At 46.8% G+C, this 24,506-nt stretch overlaps 2 pseudogenes; both read right to left on the minus strand.

The window, feature by feature from the left end:
• Positions 1 to 3,966: 3,966 nt before the first annotated feature.
• Positions 3,967 to 5,322, minus strand: LOC134480249 (small ribosomal subunit protein uS19-like; annotated as a pseudogene).
• Positions 5,323 to 20,916: 15,594 nt separating this feature from the next.
• Ftl1-ps5 (ferritin light chain 1, pseudogene 5) lies at positions 20,917 to 21,639 on the minus strand (annotated as a pseudogene).
• Between the last annotated feature and the right edge of the window lie 2,867 nt (positions 21,640 to 24,506).

Consider the following 24,506-nt stretch of genomic DNA (forward strand, 5'->3'; position numbering starts at 1 on the left):
CGCCGCCCCCTCCCCTACCAGTCTTTTTGCCGCTATCACAGTCAAGAGATGGAGGCACAGGCGATGCTCGTAACTCTTATGTCTTCGTGAGCACAGCGAACTCTTTCTTGTCATCCTCAGAGCCAAATGACCGTGTGAGAAAACCCAGGCCCACAGATGCTCTGAACAACAGACCCACTTCAGGCCTTGCTTAACGACAGTATCTGTTGGTGTATAACTCATTAATCCTCCCAACGATGACAACTTGGAAATCATCCAGCTACGGACCCCTACGCTCTAGCAAACAAACAGCCATCTCACCAGATCTTGACCAGATTCCATGAGAGACAGTGATTACAATTGGATATCAAAGTACTATTGCATTCCGTGGATATGCCAAAATCCTTGGCTTCAGGGTGCATGTGTGTGCATACATGTGCGTGCGTGCATGTGTGTGTGTATGTATGTGTATGTGTGTGTGTGTGTGTGTGTGTGTGTGTGTATGCGGGTGCACAAGTGTGCACCCAATTTCGAGCTCGAGTGTGCATGCAAGCAGGTGCACTCAAAATTCAAAGGTTAGAGAAGGCCGCAGGGGTCTTCCTGTCTCTACTTGCCATAATGCATGTGTCCAAGCAAGACTTTTAGGTGGACTGTATGGATTTGAACTCAGGTCCTCATGGTTGTACAGGTCCACTGAACAACCTGTTAAGTCTTCCCTAGAACCTTGGTGATCTTTTCTGGCCAAATAATAGCAATAAATTCGAGCCATGTTATCAGCAGGACGTAGAGATGGTTAGAAATAGACAGGGGATAAGCCTTGGGCACTGTGTCTGGCCGCTGGAGAGAGCCACATCTACCAGGAAATCATTTCTTCCTAAAACGGGAGCACATCTGATGAAATTAGGACAATTACAGCTGTTAATCAGGGGGACTGAGGCACGGAACCGAGTAACACAGGGCTGAGACATCCCGGCTTGCTCTGTCAGTCATCTCTCCAGACGCTCACGCAGTTGAGCAGTTCTTGAACGGCGCTGGTCCTAATCTGATGGTGCTCTCTCTATTTTAAGATGGCTTTGCTGTGGGGAACTGCAGCTCCCTTGACTCCTTTGATGAGGCTTTGAGGATCCAGCCTCTACTCGGCTCCCACTTTGCTACTGTAGTCTAAATTTCAGGACACTGAGCTCTTGGGATCCTGTCCAATGCCTGCAGTTGGGTTTGGCCGAAGGAAAGCACCAGCAAGGAGAGAGGAGAGCCAGGCTGCAGTATGGCTCCCTCCCTGTCTGTGGACATCACTCTTCTGCAGGCATCTCCTCGTCAGACCGGAGCTGTGAAGACATCTTTGCTGACCTTGCTTACCGATTCTGGCCACTGTGCTTCCTCACTCATTCCTGCCTGTTAGTAGTGACGGTGCTGACAAAGTCCACCCTAGGAATGTCCGCAGAGGCTCCTGAGTTAAAGCCTCGGTTCCCAGCTTGGCACTACTGGGACGTGGCAGGACCTTTAAGAGGTGGAGCCTAATGGAAGTTATTACAGCACTTGGTGTGGCCTCAAGGGAAATAACATGGGTCCTCTCTGTCTCTTTCTCTCTTTCTCTCTCTCTCTCTCTCTCTCTCTCTCTCTCTCTCTCTCCTTCTCTGAATTTCCCACCTTGTCAGAGCTAACTGACCATGGACTGAACCCTCTAAAATGTAAGCCAGAATAAACCTGTCCTCTTCCTCTTTTAAGCTAATTTACTGGTGCTATAGTGTAACCTCCTCTCATCAGCCTTTTGGATTTTTCTGTACCTTTGCTCACATCTTTGTAAAAAGAGTCTTATTACCAAATTATCCAATCTGAGAGTTACCGTACCAATTCTCCAATATTTTTAAAGGTTTATTTTATGTATATGAGTACATCGTACAATGTAGCTGTCCTCAGACACACCAGAAGAGGGCATCAGATCCCATTACAGATGGTTGTGAGCCACCATGTGGTTGCTGGGAATTGAATTCAGAACCTCTGGAAGAGCAATCAGTGCTCTTAACCACTGAGCCATCTCTCCAGCCCCCAATTCTCCAAATATTAAAGCATTAATAAAACATAAAAGTTGTTTGTCAGGAGAAGCACATTCCCTGGAAGGATGGCTCAGCTGTTAGCTCTGGCTGCTCTTCCACAGGATAAGGAAATCAATGTTCAATCCCAGCACCCACACAGCAGTTCACGACTGTCTGTAACTCCAGCTCTGGGTCTGACGCCCTGTTTTGGTTTTCCCAGGTACCCCATGCACACACGCAGGCAAAAACTTGTACAGAAGACAATACCTATATATTTTATTTATCAGGCATGTGAATCTACAACAATTACTTTGAAAATCTTGAGGAACCACATCACTTGTGAGGGCAACATGGAAACAAGACACAACCGGAGTCAGAAGGACACTCTAAGGTTTGTGGAGGCACTTGGAGCTAAATGATCAGATAGACCCGGAGACTATTATGTTGTCCTGTGGACTAGAATCAGTGGGCACCCTCCTGCTCCTTTATGAGCCTGCATGACAGATACCCAACGTGATCAATGAGACTGGGGAGAGTGATTGATGGACTCTACTTAGGAATGTGGATGACCCCTAGACCCCGATAAATTTAATCTAGTGGTGGATTAAAAGAATAGTAATACATTATGGGTTTATTCCACAAACAGAAAGATGAAGTACAAAGATATCCGTTACTTAATTCAGCGCATTAAGACATTAAAGAAAAGAGAAATACATTCTTATCTCCCTAGATGCTGGGGAAACATGGGCTGAACTCAGCACCCTTTCCTTCGTGAAGCTAACAGTACTGCTCCTCTCCTAGCAAAAGAGAGATTAGGGGAACTTCCCTAGTCCTCATGATAAATGACTTCTAGAGCCAACAAAAAGAGGGGCCAGATGTGGTGGTTCACGCCTCTAGTCCCAGGAGCCCAGAGGCAGAAGCAGGCCATCCCTGACTTCAAGAGCAGCTGCTCACTCCACTGGATGAGAAGAAAACCACTACCACAATTTTGAGCCAAATCTGAAGCAGGCTTTAGTTAAATGCTGGCCAGGATGATGGAGGGTGATCAGGGCCATTCTGAGGTGACAAGGCATGTTTTCCAGAGGCTTTAAAAGGCAAAGGCATAAAGTTTGTATTTCCACCAGGTGCAATCAGGGGCAAGCGTGTATCTTGCCACACCTCCCACCTATGGGTGATCAAGTACCCCCCCCCCCCGTGCAGTTGAGTCTAAAACACGTGGCTTGTTAACTTACATAAACAAAATCCTCTAGAAAAATATCTGTCCTTGGGCGAGGGGTTCATGGGCTATAGGCATTTATGTTTTGTGGATCTCTTAGGCACAGTAATTAAAGCTTGGTCTATAAAGGTTAAAATTAAGCCTGGTCTACAAAGTCTCAAGGAAAAGGAGTGAGGCCTGGTGTGGATCACGGAGAAGCATAGCCTTATCATTTTGAACTGTTAGCTGAAATTTTAGTGGATAGTATTCCATGACCGAAACCTTTTACAGTGCTAGAGAAATGGCTCAGTGGTTAAATGTGTGTACTGCTCTTGCAGAAAACCCAGGTTCAATTCCCAGCACCCATGTTGGGGTGCTCACAACCATCTGTGACTCCAGCTCTAGGGGATCTGATGTCCTTTTCTGACTTGCTGGTGCCTGCACATGTGGCAGATATACAAGTGTGCGCATGCACACACACAAACACGCACAGATAAAAATAAATCTTTTTAAAAGGTGTGGTAGTGCACACCTTTACCACACCTTTAATCTCAGAGGGAAAGGTAAGCAGATCTCTGCAAGTTCAAGACCACCCTGGTCTACATAACTAGTTCTAGGCCATTCAGGGCTACACCATGAGACTCTTGAAACAAAAACGGAGAGAGAGAGAGAGAGAGAGAGAGAGAGAGAGAGAGAGAGAGAGAGAGAGAGAGAGAGTTTTTAAATCTGAAAGAATATCAGCAAAAATCGTTTCTCCTAGTCCCTCGTGCACCCACAAGCTGCTCTCCCAGGAGACAAACAGCAGTATTAGATCAAGCAGGTGACATTTTCTGAGCTAGTTCATGCACTCCCACGTTTATCGACATGAGGGTTGTTTTCTCCTGTGGTGGTAGTCTGTACTGGTTCCCCTCCTAGGCAAACACTGCTCTGTAGAGAATCCCGCAGGATACTGCGAGGTTATAATGCCAGGAGGCTGAGGCAGGAGAAGCCCAAGGCCAGTCTGGGCTACAAAAAGACATGGGCGGAGGGTTGATTCTCTTTCTTTTCTTCCTGGCCTGAAGCCAGTGCGTTAGACTGTAGCTCAGTGTGTTCAGGAATGCCAAGAGACATTCTTTCAAAACTTTACCTGTAACATTATCGCTGTTAGTAACATTTAAATACACTATTTAGTGTTCATGGGACTTGTTGTTTGTTTGTTTGTTTATTTGTTTTTTAAAATAACCAGTTTTTATTGGCCTCCGCTACTTGAGGGATGAATCCGTAGGAGAGTGTGGCGCCAATACCCGGCCGGCGGTGCTTCACGAGCTTGTGGGTGATGGAGAACTCGCCCAAGTAGTGGCAGATCATCTCTGGTTTGATCTCCACGTGGTTGAAGGTCTTGCCGTTGTACACATCCACCATGCTGCACACCATCTCAGGCAGAATGATCACGTCCCTCACGTGGGTCTTCACCACCTCGGGCTTCTCCATGGGTGGCACGTCCTTGGCCTTAATTTGAGCATTGAGTGCTGCTTCCACTGCAGACCACGGTTCAGGCGCCGCCTCTGGAGGGCGCTGTTCAACTGCATCAGCTGCTCACAGGACATGGCCAGCAATTGGTCGAGGTCCACGTAGGTGAACTTGAGGGAAGCTTCGCTTCCTCTTCTGCTCCACTTCGGCCATCTTGGCGGCTGGTCAGAAAAGGAAGTGTTGTCAACGTCTCTCATGGGACTGTTTACGTGGATCGGGTATTCAAAAATTTGAATGGTAAGGCCATACTATTACTTGGGAGGCTAAGGCAGGAGGGCGACAAATTCAAGGCTTGGGTGGGCTGCAGAGTTAGGGTAGGGATGGAGCCATTTCTCAAAGTAAAAAGTAAAAAGAGGGCTGGGGTGTGGCTTGGTGCCACAACTTTTGCTGGCATGAAGAAGGCCAATTCTCAGTACTGAAAAAAACAAGCAAGCAAAAAACAAAAACAAAACAAAACAGAAAAAAACAAAAAACCCTATGGCTTTGCTCAAAGAGAGGACAGAGGGTTTGCCCACAGCTTCTGGAAGGTAATCAACCTATTTCACATGTCACAGAGGGGCCTCCGTTTGAGGTGGAAGCATTCTAGATGCTATGACAAGGCCACCCATCCCCAACAGGCTGAAGTTGGGATGTTCACGCCAGCAAAACAGACAAAGTGAGCAGAGGGGCATAAGCCAGTCCCACTGACCTGTGGGCCTTCAGGGCTTCTCCCATCTCACCGTAGGAGAAAGGAGATGACAGATGTGTGACAGCACATCTGTCTTTCTGTGGCTTCTGGGAAATCAGAGCTCAAGTTCTGAACAAGAAAGATTAATTACAAATGTGTGTCCAGCTCCAGGATTTATGACTTAGTCAAATTATTAGGTTAGCTGACATCACGAAAATTAAATATCATCTTGCCAAGTGGGGTGTGGTGGTGCTTGCCTGCGATCCCAAGCAGTGGGGAGGTTGAGGCAAGAGGAGTCAGCTCATGGCCATCCTGGGCTTGAGATGCCTTTGCGAGGAGGCCAGTGCTGACACGTGGTGTTAGAGGTTCGATGAGCATAGGGCACTGAACTGCTTCTCTCTGTGTGTATCAAATTGCATGACCTTCATAGAGGTTGAAGGTCGAGGCTCCCTTTGACCCACGTGCAGTGAATCAGGGCAGCTTTGAGGGGCTGACTTCTAGCCCTGGATTCTTCCCCTCTGCAGTCTTTTCAGCCCTTCCACTCTCGGAGTGGATCCCGAGTCCTGGGGAGAGTTAGCTGCACTGGATCAAACTGACCGTGCCTAATGACAGATCAGGCCGCCCCCACGCTGCACCTTGTCTTCTGCGTTATCTGTAATTAGCCTTTGGGTAAATAGCAGAGTTTCTATGAGCTTCGTGTGTGACAAGAGTCTGTGGTCAAGTTTAAGGTCACATCAGGCTCGACTGTATCTTGCCCCTCTTAAAAAACAAGCAAACCAATATCTGGATTCTGAAACAGAAGTTACAAAAACCGAAGTCTCTTGATTGGTAACATATTGACCTGACTCTCCTTTTTCAGACACAGCTGCGGGAGACAACCTATGGTGTCAGGAAGTGGGAATCTACGAACTTCCCACAACTTACCTTACGGTGCTTAATCTCCTAATTTCTTAGGCCAGGCAGACCTGTCCACCCGCAGCTGTTCCTTCTGCCTCAGCTCCTCCCACACTAATGTTTAGCTTGCTAAGAACAATTCAAACAATTTGTCTTTGGGAGAGCACACACAAGGAAGATGACTGTATACGCTGCCCTCAGAGACAGGAGCCAAGAGGGAGGCAGTGGGAAACAGAACACGACTCTGATTAAAAATTGGAATAATAGGTTAGTACAGGGAGGTGATTTTAAAACCAACTGTAGGGACTGGAGAGGTGGCTCAGTGGTTAAGAGCACTGGCTGCTCTTCCAAAGGAGCTGGCTTGGATTCCCAGCTCCCACATGGCAGCTCACAAGCTGTAACTCCTGTTTCAGGGGATCCAGTGCCCTCACATAGACACACACGCAGGCAAGACACCAGTGTCCATAAAATAAAAGTTAATTTTGAAAAATATAAAAAATTGTGGGTAGGCAGTGGTGGTATACAGCTTTGATCTCAGCGCATGGGAGGCAGAAGCAGGTAGATCTCTGGTGGATGGCTTTTTCTAATTAACAGAAACAAAAAACAAAATGAAACAAAAAACCAATTGTATTTACAGGTTTTGGACCTGCCCACCCCTCCCCGCTCGTTTCCAGAAGGTTCTACCTTGGATCTTCTCGGCTGTTTCTTTAGTTTGGCCTCTCATTTCTCCATGGAGTGTCCTTAGTGCTGTCTGTTTATGGATCTTAGAGACTGTTAATTCCCAGTGGCCCTAGCAGAGAGTTCCAGCCTTTCACACCTGGCGACCCATCACCCTCCCTGTCTTCACCTTGGCAACACATTTTACTTTCTTGATTCCGAGGCCGTGGCGGGTGCTGCTCACTGGTGCCCGGTGTTTTCTGTGGCTTCCTTATTTCCTTGTGCCGCTTTCCTGTTTTATTTGCTTAAATTCTCAAGGTCCTTTTCAAATGACTCAATACATCGGCTTCATTTTTGATCGTTCCAGGCATACAAACGCATCAAGTGTCCTTGGGTTTTGTCCCACTCTGCTTTCCTAGGCTAATTGCTTGAATCTCCCCAAAGTGATTCACCCCTGCCTCAAAGCCCTGTTTGTTTGTTTTGGGGGTTTTTGTTTTTGTTTTTGTTTTTTTGGCATTCAACTTTTTTCAATATCATACACGATACATGTTTGTTAAATGTACCCAGTTCTTTCCTATTAGGATGTAAACTGAGACAGGATTTACCAACCCCACTCCCACCCCTGGCTTTTTCCTCTTTGTTTTTTGTTTTGAGCAGTCTCATGTAGCCCAGGTTTGCCTCAAACTCACTATGTAGCCAAGGATGACTGTGAATTCCTCATTCTCTTGCCTCGACATCTGAAGCGCTAGATTACAGGTGTGTTGCACCGTGGCTAACCCCTGCCGTTTCTTCTTGGGAGAGCGATCTCAGAGGAATCGAATGAACAGATGGAAATTGCTTGCTCCAGTATTAGGGCAGAAAGTGTATCCTAAGCTTATCTTCCGGGTTTACAGAGAAACTCATATACAAGCTTAGGGAACGTGAACCGGTTCAGTCCTGCACTCGGGAAAGCATTTTAAAGCATCGAGCCAAAAGACAACTGGGATTTCCAGAGATTTGAAAATAAATAATTTTTATAATATTATAATTACAAAATATTGACATTATGTTATTAGAGCACCGAGTTGCAACAGTGAGCATCTGTGGGCGTGTTTAATCAACCTCCAGCTTGTTTCTCTCCACAAAGGGACTCCACTGAACCCAGAACTAACTGATTCGTCTAGACCAGCTGGCCAATGAGCTCCGTGGATCCTCCAGGCTCCTCCTCCCCAGCCCTGGGAGTTTGGTGTTTGCTGCCCTGCCTACGTTTTTTTCTGTAGGTTTGGGAGTCCTAACTCAGGCCTCCATGCTTGCAAAGCAAGTGCTTTGCCCCCCGAGGAGAGACACTCCCCCCCCCCCCTTTTTGAGACAGGTTTTCTCTGTGTAGCTCTGGCTGTCCTGGAACTCAGAGGTCCGCCTGCCTCTGCCTCTCAAGTAAGTCAGCACCGCCCATCTGAGTTTATCACATCCAATCCAAACTTTCTGATTACTCCGATCCTGAGAGTTTTCTGCTTCGGCTTCTTTGAAAATGTCTTCCTTCTGTTTTCTTAGCTTATTTCTAGGACGTGTCAACAGGCACTGTTCTTCTGGAGTCCATTCATCAATTTTCTTATCGTTTCTCCCATGTCCGCATTTGCATGTGTCTGTAACACAGACACCCGGCCTAGTCCTCCCGGCAGTCGCAACCCACCACAGTGAGGCATTTCCTGTATCATCATTGTGTCTATCTCAGAGTCTCTCCTTTACCCTCAGTGCACACACTGGCTTCAGGTCTGTCTGAGGAGCCTGGGGATGGGCTTAGAGCTCGGAGGTGGGCTCAGAGTTCGAGGATGGGTTCAGTGATCATTGATGGGCTCAGAGACCGAGGATGGCCCAGAATTTGAGCGTTCCTTCTGCTGTACAAGTGGTCTTCATTATCCTAGATTTTTCTGTTCACTTTTTTGGTGTTGCTGATGTTTTTATCGTCTCTTTCTAGCTCTCTTGATTTTTCACCATAGACATCTAGTTGGTGGTGTTTTTCTCCTCAGCCTCAGCTCCTGGTTCATGTTTAAGATGAATCATTCAGCTGGAATAGATGTCTTTAGTCACTACCAGGCAACAGATGACTTGTCCAAGCCAGATGCTCAGAATCCAGGCTGTTTCTAGGAAACCTTCACAACATGCGTCTGTAATGGATGCAGTCAGGTCTTCAGACACTGCTTTATCTGCAAAATAGCATCTACTCCATTGTGACCCTGGATCAAGGCACTGTGCACCTTAGGGAGAGACGCAGTGGACCAGCTCTTCAAGTTCTCAAGCTTTTTAAAACAAGAAGAAAGCACAGCATAAGGGTAAGACTCCTGGGGCTGGAGAAATGGCTCAGTGGTTAAGATGGCTGCTCTTCCATCGGTCCTGAGTTCAATTCCCAACAACCACATGGTGGCTCACAACCCTCTGTAATGGGACCGGATGCCTTCTTCTGGTGTGTGTCTGAAGACACAATGTGCTCATGATAAATAAATAAATAAATCTTTTTTTAAAAAAAGAATAAGACTCCTTTCCCACCTTAGTCTTTGTTGAAGAACTGTGCACAGGCAGACATACATGCTTGCGCCTGCTGAGAAGCCAAACCTTCCAGAACACACTGAGGTCCAAACAATGCTGACATAGCTCCCCTAAGAAATCAAGGGTGAGAGGAGAGCCTGGCCTCGGGGCCCAGTCCTAGTGCATGTGTCAGAAGACAGCCTGGACTCCTTAAGGTGGCCCTGGACCAGGGTGAGCCACATGTGGTGGCAGCAACCAGTCCCAACTGTAGTGACTTACTCTGTAGTAGTGACAGGTGTGAAGAAATCTACACCGAGAAGATACCTGGCTATCCCTACTGTGTGCTGTTCCTATCCTACTGTGCACTGGCAGCCCCTGCTGGTGAAGTAGGACATTTAAGCAGGTCCATTTGAATTTGCTGTGGTCCATTGCTGGATCAAGTCCCTTTCCTTTCCCTGAGGGAGCACTTACCAGGGCAGGTATCTTGGGGAAAGGGGCACTTGCAGGAGGTGCCATCTCTTTTCAGTGGCCCTGGTAAAGGGATATAGGCAGGGTGTGTCCTGTGTTCCCTCCCGGGTGTCAGCAGCTCATTCTATGAGTTAGCACAGTGCTTGATCTCAGGCAGACACCCAAAGGGCTTGCTGCCCTGCATGATGTAAACAAACAAACAAACAAACAAAAAATCAACACTTCTTCCTCCAAATGGAATAAGAAATCATTTATTCCAAGTCAAATGTGATGACCTGGGATGTGGATTCAGTGTGTCTTGTATGGCACATTCTGCCTGGGGAGCAGCTGTTTTCATAGCCACTAAATAAAAGCATGTTATCAATCAAGGCATTTATCAAACTCAAGGGTTTGGGGGTTCAGGTAGGTGTGTTACACAGTAAAGTAGAGAAACCAACCTGTGCTCCAGGTTTCACATGCTAACCAGCGACATCTTCGTCCTTATGCGGCAGAAGTCAGAGGTTTGCCAAGGGCCTTCTGTGTGACGTCTTTATTTCGTGGTCAACAGGATGTTATCAGACAGAGTGGGGGACAGTTAGGAGACTAGACAGCTGAGATAAGCTTTTGATCTTTGATCTATCACATTCCAACTCTCCGCCATCATGGAAGTTCTCATCAAGCCGTACGTATGTCGACTCATCAAACCCAGGGAACCTCCAGCCAGGGCTTCCCTTCACATCTGCAGAGGCCCATCAAAGTCACCATGACCAGAAGGACTGGAGGAGAGCTGGAGAGATGGCTCAGCGGTTAAGAGCACTGACTGCTCTTCCCGAGGTCCTGAGTTCAATTCCCAGCAACCACATGGTGGCTCACAACTGTCAGTAATGGGATCTGATGTCCTCCTCTGGTGTGTGTCTGAAGACAGCGACAGTGTATCATATACATGAAATAAATAAATCTTAAGTAAAAAGGAGGGATGGCTGTGTGGTCTGGGCCAGGCATCTTGGAGCAATTGCCAAGTCCTTGAAATACCTCTGTAGGTGGACAGTCTCTGGACACACAACTTATTTTCAATCCTTTTGAAGAAATATTTATAAAGTGAATAATAGAAACACAGGTAGATGACAGGCATCCCGGGAGAATCAGGGCAAACAACATTAGCAAGTGGCCGTTGTAAGATATAAAACCAGGGTCAGCAAAATGGTTCAGCAGGTGAGTAGCCCTTGCCACCAAGGCCGATGACCTGAATTTCCTTCCCAGGACCCACATACTGGCATGCTGTCCTCTGGCTCCCATACACATGCTATGACACAAAAGCACACACACCAAATAAACACATTTAATAAAAAACATTTTGATTTCTAAAAAATAAATATGATATGAGAAAAATTGCACCCTCTGTGATGTTTTGTATATGCTCGGCCCAGGGCGTGGCACTATTTGGAAGTGTGGTTTTGTTGGGGTAGGTGTGTCACTGTGGGTGTGGGCTTTAAGACCCTCCTCCTGGCTGTCTGGAAGCCAGTCTTCCGCTAGCAGCCTTCAGATGAAGCTGTAGAACTCTCAGCTCCTCCTGTGCCATGCCTTCCTGGCTGGTTGCTCCCATGCTCCTGCCTTGATGATAATAGACTGAACATCTGAACCTAAAAGCCAGCCCCAATTAAATTCTGTCCTTAAAAGACTTGCCTTGGTTATGGTGTCTGTTCACAGCAGTAAAACCCTAAGACACCCTCCTCATTTCGATGTGATCATATGTCATTCTGTATTTGTCGTAAGAATAAATGGGAAGGGACTAGAGCAAGGCTTAGTAGTTAGGAGCGCTGGTTGTTTTCGAAGAGGACCCAGTATCAGTTTGCAGCACCCAGATGGTGGCTCCCCACTCTCTGTAACTCTAACTCCAGGGGATCTGATACTGTCTTTTCAACGATTAAGGTATGTATACACTTGGTGCACATAAACTCATGCACGCGAATGTGTGCGTGTATACTGTGGAGAAGGGGGACTCTTACATGCTGTGGATGAGAACTGAAGTTGTTCCAACCCCTGCAGAGAACAGCGCTCAGATTTCTATTGACTGAAAGTAAGATGACCATGCAGTCCAGCTATCACACTTCTGGGTGTATAGCTGAGAGAAATGATATTAATAGCTTATCAAAAGCAGCCAATGTACAGGTGTTTGTTACTGCACCATTCGCAGCAGCTAGGATGGGGAGCCAACCTGAAGGTCTATCAATGGGTCACTGGATGTAGCAGGCACTGCAGTATATCTACAAAAAGGAATACTATGCTGTCATAAAAAAAGACAGTTGTCCTGCCACAATGGCAGGAGCCAGAAGGGACTATGTGACATAAATCAGACGCAGAAAGACAAATCCTCATGGTCCATCTCCCCCATGAAGGCTAAAATAGATGACTGTGGTGCGTACTTGTGGATATTAGAGGCTGGGAAGGCACAATGGAGGCTACCTGAGGAGTGCTCTATAGCTCATGGCCACTGTCACACACAGGAAGCTCTTACACAGTCTGAATAACTAGGAAGGAGTAAGAGCTCCCAGCGCCAGTGAGGAGGGGTCATTGATGAACGCATCAGCCTGACTCCATCGGTCCGTGATGTGTGTGTTCCGTACTGCGATAGCACAACCCACACAATCATACAAAACCCACACAACCGTACAGTTTCCCTTGCTTCTTCTGGAATCAGTGGATGCCTCTCCCTTCCCTATCTGAACTTAGAAAAGCAAGGTAAGTTTCAGATTTCACAGTAAAATCGGCTTGGAGAGAGAAAAGTCAGATTCCATTAACTTCATTACTGCCTCTGCCTGTTTTTCAAATTCCCATTATCCACAGTCTGATTTATTTTTGGTATTGGGTTCATGCTAATATCTGCAGCTGTCAGTATAATTACCAATGTCATCTTACCCTGATGGTTTCAGAACTTGATGCTTCTATATTTAAAAACAGCCATAATCCCTCATTAAAAAAAAAACCCTAAAACTTAAGCTAAAAGTATGTTAGGAGGCTGTTGATCACATCTTTTGACTCTAAAGAAGTTTTAAAATGGCATCATCCAAGGGGTGCACTTGGCTCTGCCTTGTTCTCTCTCTATAAAAGTTAGACAAAGGAAGTTTTAGGTGGGAGAATACAAGCAAAGCCTTGAGGTGCCCCACAGGTCACCTTCCTGTGTGTTCTCTCTCCTTCATGTAATCAGTTGGCTTTTACTGCGGACCCCGGAGAGCTGGATTTCTCTGTCACCTTGGCTCGTTATAACCAATCCCATCTGAGCAAGGTGGACACAGTGAACTCGTCTGTCATCTTAGCACTGCAGACCCACGGCAGAAGAATCAAGACTTTGAGGTTAGACAGCTAGAGCCTGTCTCCGAAAGCAAAGAGAACAGCGTTTGCCGGTGCTGAGTGTTCCTCAGATTGCTGCTGACCTGTTACTGGCCTTCTAAGTCAGAGTTTCTCTGTGTAGCCCTGGCCAGCCTTGGGTTTGCACTGTAGACCAGGCTGGCGCCTACTTCTGGGATGCTACGATTAAAGGTGCATCTCCTTGCCTTGTTCAAACATCTTTAAAACAAACAAACAATAGTGTGGGTAGGGGTGGGGGGCCAGGGGGTGGAACAAGTACCCTCAGGCCAATCTGATGAAAGCAATTCCACAGTTGAGGGTTCCTTCTTCTAAGTGACTCTAAATTGTGTCAAGTTGACAAAAGGAACCTGTGGAAATGAGCATGCACACACACATACACACTCACACACACACACTCATACACTCATACACACACATATACACACACTCACACACATACACTCACACATACACACACACTCACACACTCACACACACATATACTCACACACACACCATACCACACATACATACTTGCCGTACACACACACACACACACACACACACACACCACTCACACACACCACATACATGCACACCACCCACATATACGACACCCTCACAACATACATGCACATCACATACATGTACCAAACATACCACATTCATGAGAGAGAGAGAGAGAGAGAGAGAGAGAGAGAGAGAGAGAGAGAGCGCAGAAGTGATGTAACAGGACAGGACGAGGAGCCTGAGAAACATCAGCGTTTTTTCTTTTGCCCACAGCAGCACTTTTGGAAACTATAATGAAAGGGGAGAGAGAAACAAAAGGGAAGGCTAGGCGTCTCCTGCCTGCCAGGGGTCAAGAGTGCCAATTCTCATTCTCCTTCTGATGTTTCCACCCAGGGCAGCCGCTCAGTGCTGTGAGGTGAGCCAGGAGGCAACCTCCACCCCCCACCCCCCATGTTGTAAGACTGCAGTGCTACGGCTGTGGTCCTTGCCCTCTGAGAGAGGCTGTTGCACAGCCAGTGCTGTCCTAACAACATCTTAAGCTACTAAAGAACAGAGGTTATTAAAGTTCCCGCAGGCATTGTTATGTTTCCATTCCTGCAACAAAGATACGGCCAATTAGCTCACAATGTTGCCTTACCCCAAACCTTGAGATTGGGTCTCTGCAGAGTGCGGGTGACTCAGCATGTCCATTCACAGTTCCTAGTGCTTATGTATGGCTTTGTATGCAGGATGTCATGCAGAAGGCTAAACAAGACTGGCAGTAGCCAAGCACGCACCAACCTGTGCATGCCCATTCCCTGAAGTGCATGGCCACAGTCAAGCACACGCACTATGCCATCACAGTTTTGGGGCGTTTAGGCTGGGCACAGCTTATTGATAGTAACTCACACACAGATCATAGAGAGAATGTTCTAGAGTGGTGGCAATGTAACTCCAATGTATCTCATGAACCAGGTAGTGTTTCACATTACAAATTTGATCAAACTGAATCCTCACTTCCAGTCTTTTGTTTTTGTTTGTTTGTGTATATAATATACATCTCAACAGACTCTACTCTCCTCCCTCCCAGTCTAGAAGTCACTGGGCAGATAATGGGATTAGACTGCCAAAATGTACCCCCATAGACACAGCTAAAGAGAAAATCATTGAACTGGAAGATTGAGAGGAGAAAGTTATTGGCAAAGACTATCCTTGACCAAAATAGAGTCGGCCTCCTCCAAGAACCTCCCAGCCAGGGGGCCACTTATGTAAAACTAGGGTCCCAACATAAACCACTCTGTCTTGGCCTACTCAGCTAAATCCTAGGAAGTATTCTGTTAAATCATCATCAATTTTATTATTATTGCTGTTGGTGGTGGTGGTGGTGGTGGTGGTGGTGGTGGTGGTGGTAGTAGTAGTAGTAGTAGTAGTAGTAGTAGTAGTAGTAGTAGTAGTATATACATGATTTTTTGTGCCTGGAGCCCAAGGAGACCAGAGAAAGCATCAGATCTCCTAGGAGTAGAGATAAGAGTGTTTTGAGCTGCCATGTGGTTGCTGGGAATTGAACTCAGGACCCACTGTTCTTCCCCATTGAGTCATCTCTCCAGGCTCCCAGCCTCAACTCTTGATATCTGATCCGATTCCTCATCTTCATCTTCCACATTAAGGCCTCCCTTTAGCATAGCAAGCTTTTAATGAGAAGATGAATAAATTTTATCATTTATCAGTGACAGAAGAAAATTTACATTGTAGTAAAATGGGCTTGCTTCTTTTGGAACATAACACAATCTGATGATAAAACAATGTGATATTTACATGCTGAGGAATAATGGTAGAAAAATATCAAAAGCCACAGTTTCTGTAAAGAAACCACCAAGTTTCTCTAAGAGCAGAAAGCTTTACATGGGCAGTAAAAACTCTGTGATTGATAACATGGAATAATAAAAAAATGTGAATCCAGGGTTGGGGATTTAGTTCAGTGGTAGAGCGCTTGCCTAGCGAGCGCAAGGCCCTGGGTTCGGTCCCCAGCTCCGAAAAAAAAGAAAAAAGAAAAAAAAAATGTGAATCCAAGGACCCAGATTCAATTCCCAGCACCCACATGGCAGCTCATGAGGTGTTTCCCCCGCTTTACAGGGTGTGACAGCATGCACCTGGAATGTGTGTTTTGTGTTCAGAATCAGGGTTGCAGTGACGCCGCGTGACACAACACAGGCAGAGGCTTTCGGCAACGCTGGATTCCTCATTTATTTGGTCTCTTATTCACATCTGTACTTTTTTTTTTTTTATAATATTTATTTATTACATATAAGTACACTGTCAGTCTCTTCAGACACACCAGAAGAGGGCATCAGATCTCATCACAGATGGTTGTGAGCCACCATGTGGTTGCTGGGATTTGAACTCAGGACCTCTGGAAGAGCAGTCGGTGCTCTTAACCACTGAGCCATCTCTCCAGCCCACATCTGTACTTTCAAAAAGCTTTTACTGTTGCCGATTTTCCTGACGTCTACGTTCAGTCATGTGACCCCACATAGGGCCAAGACCCCCAGTTTGAGGAGTTCCATGCTAGTTTATGCAGCTCAATGTGAGCACGAGGGGGCCAGAAGTATTTTAAGCTCTCTCTTCTCCACCCGTCTTTCTGCAGACACCCATTAGCCATCTAACCACAAAGCAACTGGCAAGGAAGATTGGGTGACACTTCTGTGGTCAGAGCCGGGAAGAGAAGGGTGGAGATTACGGGAGACAGAGAGAGGCAGAGTTTATGTTCAATAGAGAACTAGTTAGCTTCAGACTTCCGTGGAAACCTCTGTAAGGGATTATCTAGATTATCTGTGTTCACATTTGTGGGGGTGTTTCTTGATGTTAATTGACATAGAAGGATCCTCCCACAGTGGGCAGAGCCACTCCTGGACAGGCAGCCCTCTGGGTTGTACTGGGGAGCTGTCTGAAGGCTAGACAAAGGGAGCAAGCCCACCAGCAGCATCCTCCCTGGTGTCTGCTTCGGTTCCTGCTTGAGCTCCTGCTCTGGAGTCCCTCTCCTGGGAGCAGGGTGGAGTTGGGGGGAGTTGCTGGGGAGGGGGACATGATCTGTAAACTGAAATAAATCCTTTTGTCCCGGAAGTTGCTTTCGATCGTGGTTTTTTTTTTTTTTTTTTTTTTTTTCCTTTTTCTTTTTTTCGGAGCTGGGGACCGAACCCAGGGCCTTGCGTTTGCTAGGCAAGCGCTCTACCGCTGAGCTAAATCCCCAACCCCTCGATCGTGGTTTTTATCACGGACCCAGACACCAGACTAGGACAAGACTTTAAAAGGGCAGAGGACACTAGAGAGACTAGGAGGACACAGGTGCTATGAAGTGGGTAATGGGAAAGATAGTGGGGGGAGACTTACCTGGGGGGAGGGAGAGGAACACAGAAAGAGGGAGGGATAAATAACACTAAGGATATTTACTTTATATTTACTTAAAGTTACATATATATACATATAAAATATATATAAAATTACACACACACACACACACACACACATATATATATATATATTAAAATTATGCCACTTTAGGTGATAATACCCTCCTCCCCCACAAGCCCCTTAGACTATCTAACAAAAACCCCAGTGCCAGGCATGACACCCTTCTTAGGAGTTGTTGGTCAGGGTTGTCCCAGAGACCTCAAACAAAATGGGTTATTGCCCACACCCTCAGTGCGCCCCATGAAAACGGAGGCAATACTAATGCTGAAAACACCATACGCTTTAGATGGAAAACACAAGCCCAAAACAAACAGAAGACAACAATATAAAATGAAATGAAAATAAAAATAAAAATAAAAACATTCTTTACAAAAAGCAGGAGCATTGCTTAGTGACAATAAACGTCCACTGGAAACACAATGTGTGTGTGTGTGTGTGTGTGTGTGTGTGTGTGTGTGTGTGTGTGTGTGTCTAGGTTAAAGCCTGTAAAGAAATCACCACTGAGGTTACAGGGAGTAAACAGTCGTAGTTGACTACCTAGAACATGCTGGATGCTCATTAAATATGAAAGCCCACAGTCCAAAGGGATGTCTGGAGATGTTGGCAGTCTTCAGTGTTTGTCTAGAGGATGGAAATCTCTCTGAAAAACTATGCCCATTAACCATTCATTACCCTCCGGTTACAAACTAACTGTTTCTTTTCCTTCGGAACAAGGGGCTAGGCAACAAAAAATTTAAACCGGAAAGAAAGCAACAATTTGAATAAGAACAAAGTTGGCCTCTGATCACAAAGGCCCCACGGAGAGAGGAACACTGGTGATAAAGGACCCAGGTGATGTTGAGATGGTGGTTGGGATCCAGACAAGAAAGTTATGAACAGAATGTGGTTCCCAACCTGCCAGGAGAGCTAAGTCCAGGCCAGCCAAATCCTGAAGTAAACTTGGCACAGTCCAGCCAGCAGTGCAGGGTTTCAAGGCTCAAATCGGGTGCTTAAAATCATAGAGGATGATGAGCACGGGTGTGCAGAAGTGGGAACCTCTGATTATAAAGTTAAGGGCACCGCAAGGCTTTACTGGGGCAGCTCCTGCCCTCCACGGCCCCACAAAGCCAGAGCCCACGGTTTATAAAAGGGCTCCACAGTGTGCTCATCTGTGACCTCTGTGGACCTTTGTTTAGCAGAGAGGATCCTGCGACCCCAAGGACTCCCACTCAAATTCAAAGATGGAAACCGAAAACTAATTATTTTGGAAATAATACCATGGAGCTGGAGAGATGATTTTGGTGGCTAAGAACACTTGCCTGTTTGGATCCCGGACCCACTGACAGCTCACAACCATTTGTAACTCCAGTTCCTGGTTCTGCCATCCTCCTCGGTGGAGAGGAGGGGTCAGAGGTCAGCAGGTACAGCATCCCTGACTGTAGGGAGTGGAGAAAGGTTATCTGACTTAACCTCAGGCTGAAGGTTTGCTCTCCCACTGTGCATGGGAGCTGCCCACTGAGCCAAAGAAAACTGATGGAGTGGATGGCTCTGTGGCACAGAGGAAGAGCTTAGTTTGAGACTCCATTTTGTGAGTAGCCCATGAGGTGCCCAAAAGAAGTCAGATCTGCAAGGATAAGGGGAAGCCTGAGCTAGAAGGGTCCATGTGAGAAGAAATGGAGTGGGACTGGGGAGGATCTCTAAAGACAGAACGAGGGAAGGGAACAAAAGGCCAAAGAGTCAGGATGGAGCCTGGTAACACTCCCAGACGAGAAACCCAGGCAGCCCAAAGCGGAAGAATACAGACGCTTCCCCCACGGAGGCTCACGGTAGGCCTGATGCCTACACCTGCTCCAAGGCAAGGCCACTCGATTCTCATGATCAGCTGCCTTAGGCTGGCACACCCCTGCTGGGTTTTATGACAGGGCCATGTCACTTTATTTCCATGCTTTCCCTTCTCAGAGTCCTCTCCACCGTACAGCCAGCGGCCCCCTCTCTTCCTCCACCACAGTCCCTCCCCTCTGCTCATCTTTTCTTCCTCTTCCTTTTTTTTTTTTTTTTTTTTTTTTTTTGAGACAGGGTTTCTCTGTGTAGTCCTGGCTGTCCTGGAACTAACTCTGTAGACCGGGCTATCCTGGAACTCGGAGATCCGCCTGCCTCAGCCTCTTGAATGCTGGGATGGAAGGTGTGAACCCTCACAGCTGGTATTTCCTGCTTCCTATAAATAAATATTCCATTAACCTACTTCTCACTTCCCTTGGGGCCTCTGTCTTAGTCGGGGGTTGGGGGGGGGGGTGATAGATGTGAAGAGACACCATGACCAAGGCAACTCTTATAAAGGACAACATTTAATTGGGGTTGGCTTACAGTTTCAGTGGTTCAGTCCATTATCATGGTGAGAATCATGGCAGCGTGCTGGTAGGCACGTTGCTGACAGAGCCTTAAGTTCTACATCTTGATCTGAAGGCAGCCAGGAGGAGACTATGCATGTTTAATACTGGGCGTAGCTTAAGCTTTAAACCCTAAAGCCCGCCCCTACAGGGATGCACTTCCTCTAACAAGGCCACGCCTCCTCCAGTAAGGCCACACCTCCTAAACTGTCGCTCCCTATGTCAAAGCATACAAACAGGGAATGGGGACAAACCTGTTCAAACCACCAGCTTCCTTTTCCCCTCCCCCGAGTCCCCTTACAGCACACATAGCTATCCGCATATAATTTTAAATCAGGGTTCCGATATGGAAGGATACATGCAGTATTTGTCTCTCTGAGACTGGCTTGTTACAGTTAACGCGGCGTCTCCAGTACGGTGCACGTCCTTGCAGATGACATAATCCCATTCGACAGCGCATTTGCAACTTCTTTACCTGTTCAGCTTCTGATGGAGTTTCCTGGCTCCAGAGAGAGTACAGCTAGGCACAGGGATGTGGGAGAGCATGTGTGCTGCTGACTCAGAGCCCTGTGTATGTACCCAGGCGTGCTCTGGCTGAGCCACATGGTCCTTCAGTTGTTAACTTTTTAAGGAACTTCCACACTGATCTTTAAGGTGACTGGACAAATTTGCATCCTTACCACTGGTGTATCAGGATTCCTGTTTCCTCACCAGCATGTGTGGTCAGTCTTATTTTCTGATTTGTTTGTTTGTTTTACTTATGTGTGTGGGTGTGTGTGAGTGTGTGGGTGTGCCCACTGAGGCTAAAAAGGGAATGGGATCCTCCCGGAGCTGGAGTTACATTGTTACCTGCTGGATGTGGTGCTGGGAACAGAACTTGGGTCCTCTGCAAAAGTGGCAAACCCTCTTAAGTACTGAACCATCTCTGCTCTCTGACTTCTTTTTTAAGATTTACTTATTTATTTTATGTATGTAAGTACACAGTAGCTGTCTTCAGACACACCAGAAGAGGGCATCGGATCCCATTACAGTAGTTGGTATTGAACTCAGGGCCTCTGGAAGAACAGTCAGTGTTCTTAACCGCTGAGCCATCTCTGTAGTTCCTGGACTCTGATTCCTAGTAATTATCATTATGTCCGGGGGTGTGAGATGGGATCATGGCAGCCTTAATTTGCTTTTTTTTTTTTTTTTTTTTTTTTTTTTTTGCTGTTTCAAAAAGCTTTATTTTTTCTTGGCCCAAGACTTGGAGAGGCTCCAGGGCAGTTACAAAGCTGCCTAGTGGCTTTAGAGGTTCATTCGGGTGGAGGTGCTGAGGTGGTTGGTGGGGAGCAGAGTAGGGAGCCCGTTGGAAGGCGCAGAGGCCTCCTAGTCGTGCTTGAGAGTGAGGCACTCAAAGAGATACTCGCCCAGGGATGCCTGGGCCACGCCAGTCTGCGCTGGTAGTGGCCCTGCCACCCTACGGAGGTTGGTCAGGTGGTTGCCCATCTTCTTGATGAGCTTCACCTCCTTATCCAGAAAGTGGCTTTCCAACAAGTCACAGAGGTGAGGGTCTGTGTGGGCAGAACCCAGGGCATGCAGATCCAAGAGGGCCTGGTTCAGGTTCTTCTCCAGGGCCAAGGCAGCTTCCATGGCCTCCAGGGTTTTACCCCACTCATCTTGAGATGGCTTCTGCACATCCTGGAAGAGTGCAAGGCCCCCCCGCGTTCGTTCTGCAACTTGAGGAGACACTCGGCGCCCTCGCACTTCTCCTCGGCCAATTCACAGAAGAAGTGGCCTACGCCCTCCAAAGCCACGTCATCCCGATCAAAAAAGAAGCCCAGAGACAGTTAGGTCAACCGCAGGTGCAGGTTGACCAGGCGGTTCACGGCAGCTTCCACTTCGGTGGAATAATTCTGACGAATCTGAGAGGTCATGGCTGATCCGGAGTATGGGGCTAACGGAGAAGACGGTGCTGGCTGGTCCTAGGAGCCAAAGGCGGCAAGGAGATGGTCCTGGAGGCCGAGACTGCAGAGACTTGCAAGGCGGCTGGAAGTTAATAAAGTGGGAGTCCCCGGGTCTGTTCCATCCAAACTCTGTTGAAGCAAGATACAGATCCTCGGGATCTCCAAAGAGCTGCTCCAATTTGCATTTTCTTGTTGGTCAAGAATGCTGACCACCTATTAGCCCAAATGCTCGAATTACCCTAGATGCCTAGAACAAATGAAACTCAAGACGGATGATCAAAATGTGAATGCTTCACTCCTTCTTTAAAAGGGGAACAAGAATACCCTTGGCAGGGAATACAGAGGCAAAGATTAAAACAGACACAGAAGGAACACCCATTCAGAGCCTGCCCCACATGTGGCCCATACATATACAGTCATCCAATTAGACAAGATGGATGAAGCAAAAGAAGTTCAGGCCGACAGGAGCCGGATGTAGATCGCTCCTGAGTGACACAGCCAGAATACAGCAAACACAGAGGCGAATGCCAGCAGCAAACCACTGAACTGAGAATAGGACCCCCGTTGAAGGAATCAGAGAAAGAACTCGAAGAGCTTGAAGGGGCTCGAGACCCCATATGTACAACAATGCCAAGCAACCAGAGCTTCCAGGGACTAAGCCACTACCTAAAGACTATACATGGACTGACCCTGGACTCTGACCTCATAGGTAGCAATGAATATCCTAGTAAGAGCACCAGTGGAAGGGGAAGCCCTGGGTCCTGCTAAGACTGAACCCCCAGTGAACTAGATTGTTGGGGGGAGGATGGGGAGGGGAGCACCCATAAAGAAGGGGAGGGGAGAGGGGGGAGGGGATGTTTGCCCGGAAACCGGGAAAGGGAATAACACTTGAAATGTATACAAGAAATACTCAAGTTAATAAAAAATAAATAAATAAAAATAAAAAAAAGAATGCTGACCACCGTTTCTTGTATTTATTGGCCATTTGCATTTCTCCTTCCGAGATCTACGTATTCAGTTTTTAGTGCCCGCAGTGACCTGGTGGCTGGACTCTTCCGTGTTTGGACTTTGTGAGTCTTTCTATATCCTGGCGTCTAGTCCCCATCTGGTGTGCTATTGGCAAAGGCCTCTCACTCTGCAGCGGCCACTGCACACTGCTGATTGTCTCCTTTGCTGTGCAGAAGCTTTTAAATTTTGTATGACCTCTCCTGTCAATTCTCAGGATCATTTCTGCTGCCAGTGGAGACGTCAGAAAATCCTCACCTGTGCCCATAACTTGGGGTGCTTTACCCACCTCCCTCTATAGATTTCAGTTCCAGGCCTAAACTTGAGTCCTCTGGTCCATTTTGAAGGGACACAGATCTAGGTTAGTTCTTCTATGTGCAGAATTCCAGTTCCCAGCGACACTTTCTCCCACGCATGTTTCTGACAGCTTCGCCAAAGTTAGACGATAGCACCTGACTACACAGCCTTCTGAAACACTGCTAAAAAGGAATTTTATTCCAGGCCTAGGGGCACATGCCTTAGCCAGCACTCCTGAGGCCTGTTGATCTCTGTCAGTTCAAGAGCAGCCTGACTATATAGGGAGTTCCCGGACAGCCAGCATTGACTTTAAAAAAAAAAAATAAATAAATAAATAAATAAATAGGGGCTGGAGAGATGGCTCAGCGGTTAAGAGCACTGGCTGCTCTTCCAGAGGTCCTGAGTTCAAGTCCCAGCAACCACATGGTGGCTCACAGCCATCTGTAATGGGATCCAATGCCCTCTTCTGGTGTGTCTGAAGACAGTGATGGTGTACTCATACGTATAAAATAAATAAGTCTAAAAAATAATCACAAACAAAAGAAATTTTCTCCAAAGATGTTAAGATTTTAAGCTGGGGGAGGTGGCTCACTGCTATAATCTCAAGAGGAGGGAGGGAGGTTTACACGAGAGCCGCTGTAAGGTTGAGGCCAGCCTGTGCTAAACAGTGAGTGAAAATCTGTGTCAAAGAATGAAGACAGGGGCTGGAGAGTTGGCTCAGAGGTTAAGAGCACTGACTGCTCTTCCAAAGGTCCTGAGTTCAATTCCCAGCAACCACATGGTGGCTCACAACCATCTATAATGAGATCTGGGGTCATCTTCTGGCCTGCAGGCACACATGCAGACAGAAAGTGTATGGATGTACATAATAAATAAATAAATATTTAAAAAAAAAAGAATGAAGACAAACAAAGACCCATACACTCGCACACACAGACGCACACATACACACATGCACACACACACACACACACTCACTCTCACTAACACACACGCAATCACATACACTCACACAGTACACACTCTCACACTCACACTCACTCATACACACACACACATACATATATATACTTAGCACACTCATACATGATAAAGTTTTCATTGGAAAACTGGAATTGAGCCTCTTTTCCAAACATACCAGTCATTTACACTTCTTCTGAAACTTGTCTATTGCAAGTCATTTATTTTTCTATTTTTGATATTCCTATTATTCTACAGTCCAATGGGATTTAACTCTACCATTGTGTGAGCTCTTGGCTAGGACATTGTTTTTGTTTATTTTGTGTGTGTGTGTGTGTGTGTGTGTGTGTGTGTGTGTGTGTGTGTTGGGGGTAATGCTCACCACAGCAAATGTGTGGAGGGCAAGGACACTGTGCAGGACTGATCCTTTCTGTCCACCATGTGAGTCCTGGGGAGGAATTCAGGTCGTCAGACTTATCACCCTTACCCCACCATACACACCCCTGCCCCCTCTCCCATCTCCCCCCGCCCCCCGGATGCTGGGAGAGACGCATCCTCACCAGTGATAAGGGTTCTGTATTTCTATAGTACACTGCATTCTTCTCTTATGTTTCAACTTCTGACCCATCTAAAAATCTATTTTGAGACACAGTGAACGCTAGGATCCATTCCCGGTGAGCCAGCAGTTTCAGCATCAGCCTCTCCTTTGGCATAGTCTAAACTCCACAATTAGTCTGCTTGGGCTCCTCA

This window comes from Rattus norvegicus, chromosome 8 (assembly GCF_036323735.1).
Source record: "Rattus norvegicus strain BN/NHsdMcwi chromosome 8, GRCr8, whole genome shotgun sequence".
NCBI lineage: Eukaryota > Metazoa > Chordata > Mammalia > Rodentia > Muridae > Rattus > Rattus norvegicus.